The 19,268-nt window shown below is 28.1% G+C and overlaps 1 long non-coding RNA gene across 4 annotated transcripts in view; it reads right to left on the bottom strand.

Moving 5' to 3' along the window:
* Positions 1–14,776: 14,776 nt before the first annotated feature.
* The window catches only part of LOC136081883 (uncharacterized), a 5,021-nt gene continuing 529 nt past the window's right edge, over positions 14,777–19,268 (bottom strand). The window contains exons 1-8 of one of the 4 annotated variants that reach the window (XR_010639216.1): positions 16,770–19,268; positions 16,287–16,384; positions 16,052–16,182; positions 15,847–15,943; positions 15,561–15,630; positions 15,345–15,437; positions 15,113–15,265; positions 14,777–14,968 (exon numbers count right to left, since the gene is read on the bottom strand). The exon at positions 16,770–19,268 is cut by the window's right edge and continues 529 nt beyond it. This is a non-coding gene — a long non-coding RNA (uncharacterized LOC136081883). Of the gene's footprint in view, positions 14,969–15,112; positions 15,266–15,344; positions 15,438–15,560; positions 15,631–15,846; positions 15,981–16,051; positions 16,183–16,286; positions 16,385–16,769 lie in introns of all 4 variants that reach the window. The other 3 variants (XR_010639214.1, XR_010639215.1, XR_010639217.1) reach the window with 3 other exon arrangements.

Below are 19,268 nucleotides of genomic sequence, written 5' to 3'. Positions count from 1 at the left end.
AGTAAGTTATGGAAGGATTAGATAAGTTAATGTTTATATTTTCAAAGTTTTTTTTTATTTGATATTTTTGAATTTTTCATTAAATACCTCATACTTTATTATATTTATAAAATATAATTAAGTTATAAATGGATTAGTAAAGTTATAGCTTGACAAAAAATAACAAAACACAAACCATTAGAAAAATAAAGGATGAAAATGGTTTTGAAGTAAAAAAAAAAAAGGTAAAAAATGTATGTATATTAAAAATATATACAAATTATGTAAAAAATATATGACATTTTATGTAATAAATTATTTTAAAATTAAAAAAAAATTATCTACTTAATCTAATAACGATATATACCGTAAAATCGCCTAAATTCGGTAACCACGTAACTTCATTTAAGAATAAATAAGAAAATTGTTAGCGTATTTCAATTTTTACAATTTTTTTTTCTCCAATAATATTTGTTATCACTTCGTAGATCAGAATAAAAAAAAAAATGATGTTCATTTAAAATCTGCTGAAATAATTCGTTTGCAAAACAAAAGTTTTGAAATTATGCATACTATTAAAATCTAAAATAAACAAAGTAAATAAAATGATCGAATAAATGATTTTTTGATTTTTATATATTAGGTACTCTTTTTCTTTCAAAATCAGTGAAGTTTTAAAATACTTTAACTCGGTCACTTATGGATTTTAAAAGATAAATACAACAATCAGCTGGAATGTCACGAAACATTCCAGCTGATTGTAGCATTTATCTTTCAGTGAACCGATTACAAAAAAAAAATTAATTGCACCGCGCTAATAATTCGTTTGCATATAAAAGTTTCAAAATCATGCACGTTATTAAATCTTAGAAAACTTTGCTACTAAGCAAACTTTGGAAGTAATGATAAAATTTAATATTAGAGTCACTTTAATTTAATAAAATTTTTTTTGCTAAAAATAATTTTTGATTTTTGCTTTTTAATAATTTTTTTTAAATATTTTTTTTTAAATCAAATAAAAAAAACACTTTTAAAAAATTTGATTCGAACGGTATTAATTTAATAACTTTATCACAAAATACCATTAAAAAATTTTCTCATGTTTTTTAATGTTATAAGTTTGTGATATTTGCAGGATGCTATTGCGATGTGTTAATTGGATGTTTAATTTGTGATATTGTGATGCGTTATTGGGAAGTTTGTGAAACTGCGATGTGTTGATTGGATGTTTAATTTGTGATGTGTTATTGGGACGTTTGTGAAACTGCGATGTGTTGATTAAAATTTAGTCAAACTAGGTGTTATCATTCGAAATAAAATATCAAATATTAGTTTTTATTTTTATCATTTAATTTTTACAATATAAGTTAAAGGTATAGTTGTCTGTATAATTCCGAAAATAAAAATTAAAAAACGTTTATTTTTGTCTAAAATATGAATGTTCATATCTTAAGTGACCAAACTTTTGCGAATTTACGGTTAATTACGTTATATTAAGTTATATAACATTTAACATAATATATAATTTTGATAGGCATTTTACGTTTTGAATAAATTTGTAAATATTGCTTGCAGTGGACTATAGATTTTTGCGCAAAAAAAGTTTTTAAAAAAAAATCTAGTCACTTATCATGCTGTCCAGATATTTGTGGTCGGCTTGAACCTGAATGGAATATTTAAAGTCCAGTATTTATTGAATGCATCATGAATAAACAAAACCCAATGTGTTTAAATATGTATAAAACACTATCCAATGAGGAAATGAAGCCAAGTAGATTGCGAGAACATCTGTCTACAAACAGCCAAATGATAAAGACAAGCCAATTGAATATTTTGATGAAAAAAATGCACAATCGTTGCATCATTTAAAATTAAAAAAATTACAACGAACAAATATGAATTACTTGCCTCTATTCGCATATCGCAATTGATTTCATGAGTTGTTAAAAGTTATAATATTAAGAAAAAATTATTAATCCAATAAAAGAACTTATCTCCACAGTCATGCATCAAGATGTACCTCAAGCTTTTAAAACAATGCCATTAAACAATACTAAAGTAACGGGTAGAATTGAAGTAACGGTAGTTAACGTGGAAAATAAGCTGTTTAATGTTCTTCAAAGACGTTCATTTTCTATGCAATTAGATGAGTCTACCATTGCATACAACAACGCTTTATTAATGTCAAATGTACGTTATTTTGATGAAAATAATATATTTCAAGAAGAAATGCTATTCGCAATAAATATTACTACGGATACAACTGGATTATCCATAATTACTACTGTGAAATTATACTTTACAAAAAGTAATATTCCTTAATATTTAACTTAAAATATTAACCTCGAACTACTATACTTAATATTTAAATATAGTAATTCGAACTGTAAATAAAATCAAATCTAATACCAAAAATGATAGAATGTTTCAACAGCTGTGATTTTATAAGACTACTTTTTCACACAGAAGTTTGATGTCAATGGGTACAAGGATGGCTGTCAAAGGGTACATGTTTAAATCGTTTTCAAACATCATATGATAGTATCATACAATTTTTTAAAAATAGCAATGAAACCGCTCCCTGTCAACAATTAACAACTGTTAAAAATTTTCATTCTGATAAAAATTAACAATGTCATGATAGAAAATGAGCTAAATTTAGACAACTCTTCATCGTTGATAAAGAATATAATTTAAGATGAAGTTTAGAAATCGATGAACTTGTCTCAAAATTAGATAAAAGTATAAATCACTTTTGCTTTCACAATCACTTTTGCTTTCTAAATCACTTTTGCTTTCTAAATCAATTTTGCTTTCTAAATCACTTTTGCTTTCTAAATCACTTTTGCTTTCTAAATCACTTTTGCTTTCTAAATCACTTTTGCTTTCTAAATCACTTTTGCTTTCTAAATCACTTTTGCTTTCTAAATCACTTTTGCTTTCTAAATCACTTTTGCTTTCTAAATCACTTTTGCTTTCTAAATCACTTTTGCTTTCTAAATCACTTTTGCTTTCAGTGGTGTAATTACAAAAAAGCTAAATACAAAAATGCCAGAAAGCTGAGGGAAAAAAATATTTCTGAAAAAGAACGTGATGCATTATTTAAATCATATTTTTCATTATTTACTGCCGCAACAATTGAGAAAAAGTTAGTTACAAGAAATTAAGTGAATTCCAATAAAAGATATTACTCTTTCTACAAATCTTGGAATGTAAAGAGTGACAAAGTACGAGTGTCCAAAACATTTTATTTAGACTCTCACAAGCTTTTCACAAAAACACCTAGATAATGTGCATTCTAACAAGAATTTAGAAACAAATACCCCAAATCTAGAAAGCTGAGGGAAAAAGAAAAACTGTACTGATTCAGAAGAGCCAAAAGACATGGTCGGGAATCATATCAACTCATATCAACTAGTCAGCTCATATTATTGCCGTGCTAAAACGTCCAAGGAGTATTTAGAATCCAATTTGAACATCCACAAAACGTTTGAGCTATATGAAGAAGAATGCAAACCATCTGGAAAACAACCTGTAAAACTTTAAAAATATATAATACTTGCGAGTCGTTTAGAAAAATCTATCAAAAAAAAAAGTATAAAAAGTTTCAGGAACATGTTCTCCAAAAAGATTTTATTATCGAGGAAATAAATAAAGATAAGAGTTGAGATATTTCTTTAGTCATGTTTGATTTGCAAAATGTTATAACGTGCTCAAGAACTGGATTGGGTTTCTTCTATCATTGAAAAAAACTAAGCATGCACAATTTGATGGTTTTTTTTAGAATGCCAAAAACAAAATACAATGTTGTTCGAATGAAAGTATCTTCAGGCAGAACCGGGAACGACATAGCAAGCGGTTTTAAAATAATATTGAAAAAATAGTTGAAAAAATGATTTTCACGAAATTAATTACACGGAGTGACTCTTGTGTCCTGCAAAACAGAAGCATCATTAGATGCTTCTGTTTTGCCTGATCATTATTAAAGGAAAAAAAGATTATTAAAAAGAGCAAAAAAAGCCATTTCGCATTATTCAAATGCAACCAAATGATTTTAAAGTGTGTGTGCTAAAACTTTTAACTATAATAAAAAAGTTTTGTATTGGCGACTAGTCTAGACAACAATAATGATGCTAAAAACTTAAGATGATTCTTGAAAGAGTCACAAGTTTAAAAGTGGAAAGCTTTGGCAATAATACCTGATTTACTATTGTCTCTTGAATCTGCTGCTCTGATCTGCATTTTAGATTCCATTGCTCTGATGTCCATTTTAGATTGTCTGATATCAAAACTCTTGAATCTCTTTCAGTGTTTGTTGTTAATAATTTGATCTTACTCAAATTACGCTGTACAACAATTTTTAACTTTTTGAAAAAAACAAGAACCAAATTAGGTTATCTTTATTAATTCAGACGTTCTGATTCCAAATATGTAATCAGTGGTGCAATATGTTTTCCAAGAAATCCCTGGCACACCCGTTTGAATGCATCCCATGCTGCAAGTTCATATTGATCCATCGTTCCCGAAAACGTCCACCCAGCATCAGTTCTCGTATTTGGGGCCCCACGAAAATGCCCTCTTTAATTTTGGCGTCACTGATTTTAGGAAATTTGGTCTGCAAATACTGAAATGCTGATTTGTCGTGATCTAACGCCTTTACAAACTGTTTCATGATTCCAAGCTTGATATGAAGATTGGGCAAGATGATCTTCTCTTTATCCACAAGAGGTTCATGAATGACGTTATGGGAACCAACCTCAAATGTTTCTCGTTGTTGCCAACATTTCCTCATATAATGTTCTGATTTCATCCTGCTATCCCATTTGCAGAGGAAACACATGTACTTAGTAAAACCAGCCTGCAATCCATTTAGTATAGCAACAACTTTCAAATCTGCACATATGGACCATCTGTGATCTCTGTATTTAATTCTGTCCAGAATAATTAATATATTCACATAGCTTTTCCTCAGGCACATTTCCAGTATGCAGTAATACTGCCTTAATACTATAAAGTGATGCGTCAATAAACAAATTCCACATAGATGAATCATATTGTATTCCTAGATCATCAAACAATCCACTGATGTCATTACAGAAGCAAAGTTCTTCATCCATAGAGAAGTATTGCTGCAGTTCCCGTGATCGTTTTCTAAATGACGACACTCTTGCATCACCAGCCAACAGATGCCAATCCTGGAGACGTGAAGCCAGCAATTCACTCTGTTGCTTTGTTAAATAAAAATCTCGAACGAGATCTTTTAGGTCAAATCCTGTTATGAAGTGGGGTTTACGTTCTGTATCTTCTGGCAACTCGTAACTATCATCGTCATCAGTATCCTCGTCTGAATCAGAACTGTCCGTGTTTGGGATTTCCGATGGAGGTTCAGGAACAGGGAGTTCAGCCGAATGAGGAACAGGACGAATAGCTGAAGGTAGATTTGGGTACACTATAGCTTTCTTTCCCTTAGAATTGCGACCTGATATGTTAACAGAACAGAAATAGCAATCTGAGCAATGATTTTGGGGTTCACGCCACACCATTGGCACCCCAAATGTTGGTCCTCCACCAGTCCTAATTGCCCACGACGATAGTGAACTAGTGCACCTCACACAGCATGCATGAGGCGCCCAGTTCTTATCCTGGTCGCCGACTTTGCAACCAAAGTATAGTTCATACAGTTTTTTCACATGTGGTGTCAATCTTCGTCTGCATCTCTTTAAAGTCAGTTCGCCACAAATGTAGCAAATGTTGTCGGCTTGATTTTTACAAGTTCTGGGCATTTCTTGTTTCAATATACACTGTATTATATCTATATATTACTTGGCTAACTGTAGTTTATCTAAAATAAAACAGACTTACATTTAGTCTAATACAAGGTTAAACAAATGCAAATAGGTATATGATAAAGAAATGCTAATAAATAAATCATAAATAACTGCTAATAAATATATTAAAAATCACATTGACAACTTTCATAGTGAAAATCGAAAATTTGAAAATGTGAATTTAACCAAAATTGGTGGGTCACACAACAAAACGGACATCATTTTCGTAATCTCCAAATCAAAATACATAAGGTAGTGTCAATGGCATTTCCGTTTTTTTTCGTTGTTGTACAGTGTTATTAGTCACGTAAAAGTTTTGATTTTGTTTACCTAATGTGAATTATTTTATATTTAATAATATTGTATAATAATGCACAACAAATCCATGTTCTATTTACATGCCCATTCCACTAACTTATCAATATCGTTTTGCATAACATCACAATTATTAAAGAATTAACCGTTGCAATAAGCTTGATAATCATACAATTTTACCGAGATAGTTATTTGTTCAGGTAAATCGTTTATATAAATAAAAAAAAAAGAATGGATCTAATTCCGATCCTTAGGCTACTCAACAATATTTTGCCACATTTTTTTTGGGTGACCTTAAAAGACTTAAGGTCCTTAAGGTCATTAAGACCAAGACCTTAAGGTCATGTCACAGAGCACCGCGAAAGAGCATTTAACTAGGAATTTCACTCCCCCTTCCTTACCAATGGCGCAAAATAAGCACAGATCTCACTTCGAACCCTGGAACTCTTGCTTCTAAAGCAAGCGCTCTAACCACTGCGCCACCGCAGTAGTTAGAGCGCTTGCTTTTGAAGCAAGAGATCCAGGGTTCGAGGGTTTGTGTGTTACCCTTTCCATCCCCTTTTGTATTATTAGCTTGATGTTAACATTTGTAAAGGCAGAGGCCTTTACAAATGTTACCATCATCTAAAGTATTGACTCTAAAGATCACTTTTTGTAAGAGGAAAAGAAAGATTTAAAAGAAATTATTAAATTTATGACGATTGTTGATCAGGAAAGCAATTCTTATATAACAAAAGCCATTATTAATAATTCTTTATATAATATTATTTAATAAAAAGTTTACTAATAATGTAGTTTTTTAATGATCAAAAAGTTAAAATCCTTAAAATAAAGTATGTGGTTATTTGAAAATGATTGAGAACAATATGGTTCTAATGGAAGTTTGAGCCTTTTGTTTCCATATTATTAAAATTTAGGAGCAATAAAGTTCCAACAACAAAAATACATTGTTTTTTTGTTTTTTTTTTGATGTTTTTAATGTTTATAAAAAGCTTTTTAATTAAAAAATAATTGAACCAGTTTTTTTTAAAAGGGCTGATTTGACGTTTTTTTTGAAATTTACTTTTGTGTGTTTTGTGTTCTTCTAGCTTTATCAGTTTTTGTTAAAAATGTGTTTAAATTTCATCTTCTTACTCAAATAAAGCCACCTGAAAGTTTTTGATTTTTTGAAAAAAAGGCGAATTTGCTTCAAATACGTCCTTTTTAAAAAAATCACTCTCCAACTGATTGGTATTTTTAGGCGCAATACACGGAAAATGTTTATCGTATATTTTTTTGATATTATTAGTTTTGTAATGGATCTTGTTATTCCAAGTCCTAGAAAGAGGAAAGAAAGTTATCCTTTTGAGTACAAACGTAACAAAATAAAACAAGCACGTTTAATGTGACAGTCATACATAAATCATAAAGGAAATGAAATTCCACCAAAGTACCCTAAATTTACTTGCAGGTAAGTTTATATATATGTATATATATGAAGGGTGCAAGGGAAAAACAGGGAATGTCAGTTTTTGAAAATATTGAGATTTTTTTATTAACATGTTGTGCAAATTATAACTACCTTCAGAGTTAAGTTTGAAGCAAAAAAATAAAAATTAATGGTCTAATTTAGTGAAAAGGAAAAAACATAACGTACGGGAAGACTTTGAAAACTAAATTTGATTCATCTCAGTTTGCGAAAAACTGACATCTTATTCTTACCTTGCACCTTTCATATATATATATATATATATATATATATATATATATATATATATATATATATATATATATATATATATATATATATATATATATATATATATATATATATATATATATATATATATATATATATATATATATATAATTGCTTTGGCGTCACAAATCCACAACGGCACAAAATGAGAATCTTCATATTTCTTAATAACTGATTTTAAATCCTCAAATGATAAAAAAGTGTCAGCAATATTAATAACAATAATAATGATAGCAATAATATAACAAAAACAGTAATATAGAAAAAAATTATAAAAATATTAACAACAGTAATAATAATAATATAATGATAAAAGTATAGTAATATTATTAATAACAATAATAGTGATGAAGAGAAAATACTTCAGTTTAAGAAAGATTAAAATAATTAATAATTTATTATTTATTTTTTTTACTTTAACTGTTTTTTAGAAAAATATTGCTTATAAATCTTATACTTTTCTTCAACTTATTATTTATAACCCTAACTATGAGCTTCTATTTATTTAATTGTTTTTTCTCTTTTCTGTTGTGTTTTAATATTTTTTGTTAGATTTAATAAGTTACTGTTTTAAATAGTTTATCTCCAATCCCTTCAAATTTCTCAAAAAAGAATTAATTCTAGAAAAAGGAAAGCTCAAAAAAGTAAAATTCACACTCCTTCTTTTTATGCTAAGCAACTCATTGATGAGCATAAAAAGCTTCCTAAACTTAACCAATAAATAAGAAATAAACCAAATTGAATAAAGAAAAAAAAAGCTACTTGTTACTTGCTACTGCTACTTGTTACTTGCTACTGCTACTCGTTACTTGCTACTGCTACTCGTTACTTGCTACTGCTACTTGTTACTTACTACTGCTACTTGTTACTTGCTACTGCTACTTGTTTGCTTGAAAGTCCTGAAAACAAAGTTGAATTTAAAATATGAGGAAAATTTTTTAACGAAGACTGGATACACGTAAAGATTGAGCACATAAAAATTGTGTAGAGTTAAATCCTAGCTCTTATTCAATCATGGTAGTGACGCTTGTGTCACTACCATGATTGAATAAGAGTCACTACCAATTTTTTTTGGTTTACATTTATTTTATGTTTTTAATGAAAAAATATCAATGAAAAAAGTTAACTGGATTCGATATCAGAATCTGTTTACGCCAATACTTGGAAAATTTTTCCAAATTTGATCAAAAATTGAAAAAAATGTAATTTCGCAATTTATTTTTTAAAAAGTTAAACAAATATTTCTAAAAAGAAAAAATAATATATGAATCCTACGTCACTCATTACGTCACTCATTTGTCACTTCGCATAGTTGGTTATCAAAAAGTAATTTTGGGATTATTTCCAAAAATTTTTTTGTCATAGCCAATATTGGGTATTGCATATCTTTCTCACACTTGCTTTTAATTCTAAAAAATCATCAAAAATATAATTTTTATTTTGCTTATATATTTAAAAAAGTACTTGGTACAATTACCTTTTTCTAAAGTTATACTTTTGCTTTTAATTCAAAAATATAAAATATCTTACAATGGTTTCTAAAAGTTAGTTATCACTGTGTTAACCGTGCGATGAGCTTGTTTTGTTAAGCCTATATAGACCAATGTGCGGTGCGTTGGTCTAATTAAGCTTGTTCTATCGATCTTTTCAGATATATAGAAATTGTACAAAATATATTGCTCGAGGTGGTTTGAATATATCTTTAGATTACTGCGTGCAATGGGCTTTTTTTCTGATAATTTATTTTTTAAATTGCTAGAAAAAATAGTACGCAGTAAGTTGTTTTGTATATATTTAAATCCACTGCTCGACATTTTATTAAGTTATCTTCTTTTTATATTTCTACAATTTTATTTTATTGTTTATTATATTTAAATTTCATGCTATATTTTGCTATACAATGCCCTTATATCCGAAGATATTATTAACTTAGCATATGAACACCCACGAATAGTCATAAAGACTAATTCAAAGTAGCTTCCGTTATTGACCAACTTTTTTGCGTGCCAAAGTACTGACTGGATTTTAACTTGGATTGCGTAAAAGTCCGGGTTTTAACATTTCTTTTGACGCTCTAACTAACTGAGGTTTCCAGTCAAAAAAAATTTTTATAGTTTACTTTTGCATGTAGGGATGTACTGCAATTCCAGCCGGAATTTGTGATTTTTAGTTCATTCTGGTTCTAATTTTGGTACCGAATTTAATGCTGCCGTTACTCATTCGTGCGCATTGACACGGAGTTTTTTTAACGATGATATTTCCCTTTACATTTTAACCACGCAGTAACGTATTCGTAAATCTATATTAACTAGATTATGTATATGTATATATATATATATATATATATATATATATATATATATATATATATATATATATATATATATATATATATATATATATATATATATACACACACACACAAAAGTTTAGAAAAGGTCGTTATGGTATAGACTTACGAAGACCCGTATTTTTACGGGTTCGGTCGACTAGTATATATAATATAGCTACGATGCTAAGGTGCAGGCTTTCACTTTACTGTTCCTGCCGGATTTCCAGTCGGAATTTTATTAACGTATCCGGCAAATCCGGCTTTGATTGGATTGTAAAAATTTCCATTCCGCTACATCCCTACATGTAATTTTTTTATTATTCTTGCAATTTATTTATTATCATCTTATTATATTTAGGTTATATTTTATTGAGGTGGCACACAACTTAAAACAAGTCTTTTTTTAATTATCAAAAACTTTTATTTTTGAGGAGATGAAGTTTATATTAAAATAAAATAAGAAAACAGCTTGAATTTTTTTTTTCAATCCGTTATGGCTAAAATGTGTTGTAAAACCTGTGTTGTTAACAGAACTTTAAAATCTAATAATTAGCGACTGTAATTCTTTCAGTGAAATCTGATTAAAAAGATTTTACCAGAATACAACGATATAAAAACGATGTAAAAAATAAATCTAATTGGGAAATGCTCACACCGAATCCTTTTTTATGAAGCATTGTACAAGAAATAAATAACCTAGTTCTTGGTAAAATGAAAGTAAAACATAACATAACAAAAAAGAAACGTGATACCTTAGAGGAACTGAAGAGTAACAACAAAATTATCATTAAATCTGCTGATAAAAGAAGTTTAGTTCTGATGGATGCAGAATACTATAGAGATAAACTTTTGTACCGAGCCCATTTATTAACTGAAACATATAAAAAAAGTTGGTTGTAACACAGATGAAATATGTTTTAAGAATCTTAAAAGTCATGTGGATAAGTTAAATAGGGCTACCATATGAAATTTTGGAAAAATCAGGACATCATGTCTTTTTTAACCTGTCAAATCAGGACAAATATAAATAAGCAGAAAGTCTAAATCAGGACAAAAGCTCGTCACACTAAAAGTGAAAATGACAAAAAATAAAACATTAAAAACCAGCTTTATTTTACATTTTTGTAATGACTACAAGAACTATTTCTTTTCTTTGCTTTTAAACCAGTCATATTTTTCACTAGAGTGTACTTTTTTTAGGAACAACTGGTCCTTTTTTATCTTTTCATAGAACTGTGAGCAATTGAGATCAATATTTAACTTACAAAAAAGCAAACTTTTCACAGTAGAAACTAGCAAAGAACCTCTTTCAGGAGACCAAATATTGTTCATCATTGAAAACACCCTTTCCTCAGCAGCTGAGATTCCAGGAAGACTGAAAATGTATTCCAACACCAGTGAAAAATTTGCTACTAAAATGCCCTTTTCTCCAAAATGTTTCATCATCAGAACCAATTTTTCTTCACAACTCATATCATCAGATTTCCAAGTTTCAGAATTAGTTGACAAGTATGCCTTGACCAAAACAATTTCATCAAATAGTTCATCAGTATTTATTGCTGTACGTCCAATTTTTCGGTTAATTCTTTCTGCAGCTTCTTCCAACTCTGGAAATATTATTGCACTGTTTTGAACCCACATGAACTTTTCAGCATCAGCAAAGCTATCTTTCTAAAGGTCAATATAAGAAAGACATCTCTTGTAAAAACCAGTAAATTCTTTTTTGACACCAATTTCGTCAACAATTCCGTCTTCAAATGGTTTTGCAAGTATCTTTTTAGCTTCCAGTGGAATAAACTTATTCTCAAATCTCTCCTTCAGATTATTCTGCAATACTTTTATCTCATTAACAATATCACATGCACTTGCTCTTGTTTTTTCAATTCTCAGAATCGTTTTGTTGAATGTCTGAAGCTGACCATGCCTTATCATGTCTGCTACCACTACCATTTCTGCCAGCACTGCCTAAAATTGCAAGAAAATAGTAAAAATTGAATGGAGAAGTTGGAGTTGCCAAGTCAACATTTTTCTCTTTGATTTTATTTTTTAGTTTTTGTCAAAATGATATTTTTTTCTTTTTTGTTATGGTTTTTTAAAATCAGGACATTTTGGCACCTGATCAGGACAGTTAGGACAGACCCTTCAAATCAGGACAGTCCTGATGAAAATCAGGACTATGGTAGCCCAGTAAGTTTAAAGAATGTTTAACAAAAAAAAACTACTTATCTCAAAAACTATGAATGAAAAACTAGCAATTTTTATATGTTATCAAAAATTGACCAGTCTAATACAATAGAAAATTTTATGAAAAAAGTATAATAAATAATATATTGAATGTTTATGCTCAGATGATCTAAATGGAAGACCAATAATGGGAGGTTCTTTTTCACCTACCCAACGTCTTAGTAAACTCATTGAAAAAATCTTATTGCCTCTTGTATCAAAACTAACAACAAAAAGATGATTGGCATTTCATTAAAGTACTACTAAATAATATGGAGTACCAAAATACCACTTCATACGGTGTTGATATTTCTAATCTTATTACTAGTACTTCTGATGAACTAGGTTTAGAAGCATTAAAGTTTTTGATATGTAAACTACGTATGATAAACCTATCAGATATTCGGAAGCTTTTATTTTAAAAAGCGTGAACTTTATTTAAAAGAACAACAATTTTACTTTCAATAATGAGTTTTTCAATAAATTAATCAGAACAGCTTTGGGAAATGGCTCCATCTTATACTTGTTTAGTAGTAGGATATCTTGAAAAAGTGAAAATATTTCCTAAAGTTTTACCAAATTTCTTCAATAAAAGATACATAAATGATGGTTTATCGCTTATAAAGTCAATTAATGTTAATTTACTTTTAAAATAGCTTAATTTTTTTACACCCCATTATTAAATATATACAGAAGAACAATTTAAAATTTCATAAATGGAAACCATACAGTACCAATTTTTAAACTTTATAGACATAACAACATTAATGAAACAGGTATATTTTATAAATCTACAAATTTCCATGATTATGTAAATACAATAGCCATCACCCTAAACATACATAGGAAGATATACCTTTTTAATCATATTTATTTTCTATCATGTAATGGATGTGATGGAAAAACAACATACATAAACTAATAACCTAAGATTAAGAATTAATTTACATAAACCCATGCAGAGCAGGTATTGGTTCGGATAAATTTGATCAACATGTTTTCAATTGCCATAAGAATAAAACTTAAAACTCTCAAATGAGGATTTACTTCTTATTTATGAAGTTCGCCTTCATAAACAGGGACATGACACAATGAACATATAAACAGAAAGTAACTATTTCCACATTACTTTTAAAATTTCCATATCAATAAGAATCAAGTTATACTATGCTATTGTTAATTAAAGTTTTTTTCATATAAACCTTAACTACTTCCTTTTTAAACTTTTTATAGGAAGTTAATTATAAAGAGATTTTTTTAAAGTTATGTAAATCTCATACACAGCTGAAGATTTTATATGAAAGGCCTTCTGTGATTGAGAAAAAATTAAAATATTTGTTTAAATTTAGCTAATAAATATATTTTACTCATTTTAGTTTGAATAGTTTTTTATTTCCCGCTAAAAAATGAGGCGTTGATTTGATGTTGATTCAATGTTTGTCGTCAACATTGATTCCATATTGATTTTTTGTCCAAAATGTTAGCCACTTATCAACGTTAATTTGGTGTTTACAAAAAACGTTGATCGAATGTTGCTTTTCAACGTTTAATCAACAATCATTTTTTCTTGGTGATTCAACACTGATTTTTATAATAGCCGACGGTATTTTGATATTGCTTTTTGATGCATATATCAAAAAAATATACATCAACAGTTTATGAAATATATATATATATATATATATATATATATATATATATATATATATATATATATATATATATATATATATATATATATATATATATTTAAACAACTTTAAAATGTATTCTACAAAATAGAGTGCTCAATGTTCTTAAAAGAACTGAGCAATTATAAATTAGTAGGATATCACTTAAGAAAATTTTTTTTCATTTAACACTGTATTTCATCAATAAAAAGACTCATCAGAAATGCTCTCATCAATATAAAAACTCAGTATTTCTGATGAGTCTTTTTATTAATGAAACACAGTGTTAAATAAAAAAAAACTTTGTTAAGTGATTTTCTACTGATTTATAATTTATATATATATATATATATATATATATATATATATATATATATATATATATATATATATATATATATGTATTATATATATATATATATATATATATATATATATATATATATATATATATATATATCTATATATATAAATATGTATATATATATATATATATATATATATATATATATATATATATATATATATTATGTATGTATATATGTATATATATATATATAAAATATTTGTATATAAAATTTATACATATTGTTCAAATCTTTATTTGTTTTGTAAAAAACAGGCTGTAAATAAAGGATTTAGCAAAAAATTTATTGATAGAGCAATTCAAAGCTAACTCAAAAGAATAATGAAAGAAAGTAAGAAAGTTTTTTATTGAATTTAACACAAAATTTACATTTTCAAACAATTTATTTAGCGTTTGCAGCATTGTTCATTTTCAAAACTTTTCGATTGAGTCGTGTTCCTGATTGCCTTAAAAATTTCGAAATGCCTGAATAACATTCGCAAATTTTTGCATCATGATACTGTCGTGTAATCGCAACTAAATCAAAAATTCAAATCTAATTTGAAAAAAATCAAACTGCAGAAATTATAGCAAATAGTTACATAAATGACTGACTAGGATAAACAAAATATATTTCCTGTGAAATAAAAAATCTAAAAAAATGCATAAAACCATTCTTACCCACTATCATATGATACAGGGTGTATGTTTTAAAATTTATCTTCAATGAACCACCCGAGACATTAAAACAGGCCCCAGCGTCCTCGCTCATCAACAACTTTCCAAAAGCAAAAGCCGATTTATATTACCTCCATAACGACTAAGAGAACTCATCTATTATTAACAAAATAAAAATTACTTAAGGGTCAGAATACATATTATGTTCATTCTATATGAATGAAATTATCTTAACTTCAATACATGGATTTTTAAAATTGACTCTTGAATCACTTTTCTCTTTTATCTATTTTTGCCATCCAACTCAACGCAAATCTTTTTTGAAAATCTTTAAAAAAAAATGTAGTAAAATAAACAATATTATTATTATTTATGTAAAATATTTTGTAAAAAATTAACCATGAAAAATTACCTAAATGGAAAAAATAAATAAAACTTTTATTTAATTTACCCTGGCAAGACAAATGTCTTTCTTTGCTATCCTCTTTATCCAAAACACAATTTTTAGAGCCATTTTCTACCTAGGTATAGATAAATTATACATACAAAAATTAAATAAAATTTTTAAACATTATATAGTGATTTTTATTTAAACTTGTCAACAAACATATATTTATAAAATATTTGTCAACAAAATTATATTCTATAACATATAGTTCTGATTTCTATTAATTTTTTTACTGCACACGCACACAGATTTTAATTAGAACAAAAGCAACATTAGGACTTTTTTTTACCAATATATTTGAAGACAACATCATTTTCCCTTGAGACAGATTAGTTTCTTTCGAGAAGTCATTGTTATTTTCAGCAACTGAAAAGCTTGCTATTTCACTGTGTAAATGGGGAGTTGATATTGATTTAAAAACATCTATAATTCAGTAAAAAAGTAAGCATTTTATTTTAACAAACCATTATTTTACTTTTACAAAAATAGTTAACCTGCTATATTTGGAATCACGTTAGATGTTCTTTAGCTATTTGAACTATCAAAATAGTATCTTCCCTATAATTCTTCATCACCAACCACAATATCTTCATCACTTTCACAAAATGTCATTGCTGTCTTTCTCCTTTAATATAAACTTTACTTTATAAACAAAAAAAGTGCATGATTTTTGTAATTCTTTATTGCAAAATTTTTTATTTGTTAAAAACTAATTTTAGTAAAATTTACTTTTGCTTTGTCCCTTTTTTCTCTTCGATGTCAGTTTCAATATTTGAAGTATCTGCTGCTTTCTCTAAGTGTGACTGAGCTTCTTCATAAACACAAATCTATGTACGTAAAATCATTTATCAATATCTAATGAAGATGTAATTGAAATGTTTGCGGCAAAAGCAGGCCCTATGAGAATGGAGTGTAATTGGTGCACCGCATAAAAATTAATGAATTTTAATGAAAAACCCATGAAAATTAATGAATTTTTTAGTTTTTAAAAAACACTAAAAGTTTAAAAAAAACTAAAAACATTGTTAAAAAAACCCGTTGGAATATTGGATTTAAAATAAGTGATATTAAATGAGAGAATAGTCATATTGTAAAGAAGGCTCAAAATAAATTTGCACCAGCACATGTATATCCTCTCTAATGCCCTGGTCAAAACATACAGTTCAATATCTAATTCAATTATTTTACATTTTTTTATAGTAATATGCAAACCTGTAGTGTATAAAATCCTAGCAGGGTATATCTTCCAATCGGAGGTTGATGCCTGCAAGGTTGTGACAGCTTTACGAATCACTTTTAAATGGCAGCCAGAAGCATTTCCCTTCATTTTCATCCAGCTTTTAGCAATCACTTCCACTTCTTTAATTTTTCCATTTAAAAATTCAACAATGGCAAATGAAATTTCAATATTCTGGTGCAATTTAATTCTAAACAATCTTATATAAGTTACAAAATAAAATTAAAAATACATTAGAGATTAAAAACAATGAACTTTGTAAAACGCTTTTTAGATTTATTAATGTAAAACACCAGTGTAAATATTTTATTATTTCTATAAACATACCAGGTATTTGTTTCACACAAAAAATTTATAAATTAAAATGCATTAAACTCACTTTAAATTTGTTCAATGAACTACATATTTGACAAATTTACAACAAATTTTACAAAATGACACATGCACAGACATACTTTAAAAATTGATGGTCTGCAAGTATAATCAAAGTTTGTGTTTTTAATTCCAGAAATCAGTGATCATAAGCAATATCACAATGTCTAAGCAGAAAAAAAGCATAACCACCTTTTTAAACAGGTATCATCACGCCTTTCCTCAAAAGTTCTTTTTTTTTTGGAAAAATTGTTTTTAGGTTGGCTAATGAATTTACATAACAAACGTCTAAGTAAGATGTTTCAAAACAATCAGGAAAAAACTTTCGAACTGAATGAGGATTTAGAGCCTTGCATTTTACAAGATCTACCAAAACCTCTTCTACTAAAATAAACCCTTTGCCTTGAATAAAATAAACTCTGTCTCATAGATTTGATGTGATCTTTTTATTTACCACTTAAGCAGAAATTTCTTTACCATTCCTTTCTCTAAGAAAAATATCCAACTTTTTTCTCTCATCTAATTGATTCACTATTTGGGCATCAGTCTGATGTGATTTTCGCACCATTCTTTTTAATTCAACTTAAAAAGTTTTCAAAAGGAAAAGCTGATAGATGATCAAGACTCTCACCAAAGTTATCACAATCATCAGCTAAATGAATCATGCTATGAACATTGTATGTTACCAAGATCTCCCCATACAAAATTTGTACATCTCTGACAAACCATATAAGCAGCTGTTTAGCAAATGCCACTAACAATTCATTTTTGGCCATTTTATTAGAAAGCAGTATGTGCATAGCAATTGAAAAAGAAATAAATAAGTCATAGTTTTATTTATTTTTCCTTTTTATAACAACAGGTCCAGCATAAAGCAGAATAATCGAAACTCTGTTGCTTTCCACTTCTCAAGTTCATTTAAAGAGCGTGGTCTATGTTGAAAATTGGATGGTGCATAACTTCGTAAATTTATGAGTTCATTTGAAATACTGTCTTTAACAGATTGACTTATTCTAATACATCGGGGACCTTTACACCAGTTTATTGGAAGTTTTTTAACTACTTCAAGACATATAAGGTGCATATAGTCTAATGGGAATCCAGTTACCATTGGGAAATTTAACTGAACAAGTGGAGAAAGACTCTCAAGTTGGTGGCCTTCTTTATAAAAATTATTTTTAATAGCCATGTCAGTACAAAGTAAAGTAGTCGTTTCCAATAATATTACGCCATGTTTTTTTGTGCCAACTGCCATACATCTTTCACAGCTATGATAGCCACTATGTCTTGTAATGCATTTAACAAATGCTCTTGCAGTCGCATCACAAAAAAAGCTTTAAGAGTCACCAGCAGCTGTTTATACCCATTAGTTTGCAATTTTTTCATTTCAAGAATAAAATCTTCAAAGTACTCATCCAAATTGTTTGGTTTTCCCTGACCATGCCAAATTGCAACAGCATAGGATCCTTTTCTGTTAATTGTAACTAGTATAGGCCAAATAGAAGTCTTTTTACTATTGTACATATGTGCACCATCAATACTTACAATTAGATCAAGTTTTTTCTTATTTCCAACTGTTGATATGTAATAATCAATTGCACTTTTAACTCCAAGATATATATAATCGCCTCCACTGACATATAAAACATTAACTTTTTGAAGAGATTTTTGTAATGTCTGCCAGCATTTCGGTATAGATGGAGTAAATTTATTTAAGTGAAATAAAAGTGCATTTAAAGCATCATCTTTTATACAGTATTTTAATGACCACTCATATAAAAAATCTTTTGTTGAAGTTAGAGTATCAATACTACTGTATAAACTATTTTTAAATGTCGTCAACATCACAATAATTAGATTCAACTTTACTTAAACAAAATTTATTTTGTGGCGAAGTGATTGAAAACATCAATATATCACTGTGCACATCTTCAGAAACTTCAAAAATCTTTTGAATGTCTAAATCTAGATGAACGCAATTCCCTCTACCAACAATGTTGCCCTCTTCAAGAAGATATTTTATTCTTTTTTCAGTATTTCGTTTTTCTTTCATAAATTCTCTCATATATAGGCTTCTGTCATATTTAGGCATTATTATCTTT

This window comes from Hydra vulgaris, chromosome 06, assembly GCF_038396675.1.
Source record: "Hydra vulgaris chromosome 06, alternate assembly HydraT2T_AEP".
Lineage (NCBI taxonomy): Eukaryota > Metazoa > Cnidaria > Hydrozoa > Anthoathecata > Hydridae > Hydra > Hydra vulgaris.
This window is presented reverse-complemented; position numbering and strand designations above follow the sequence as displayed.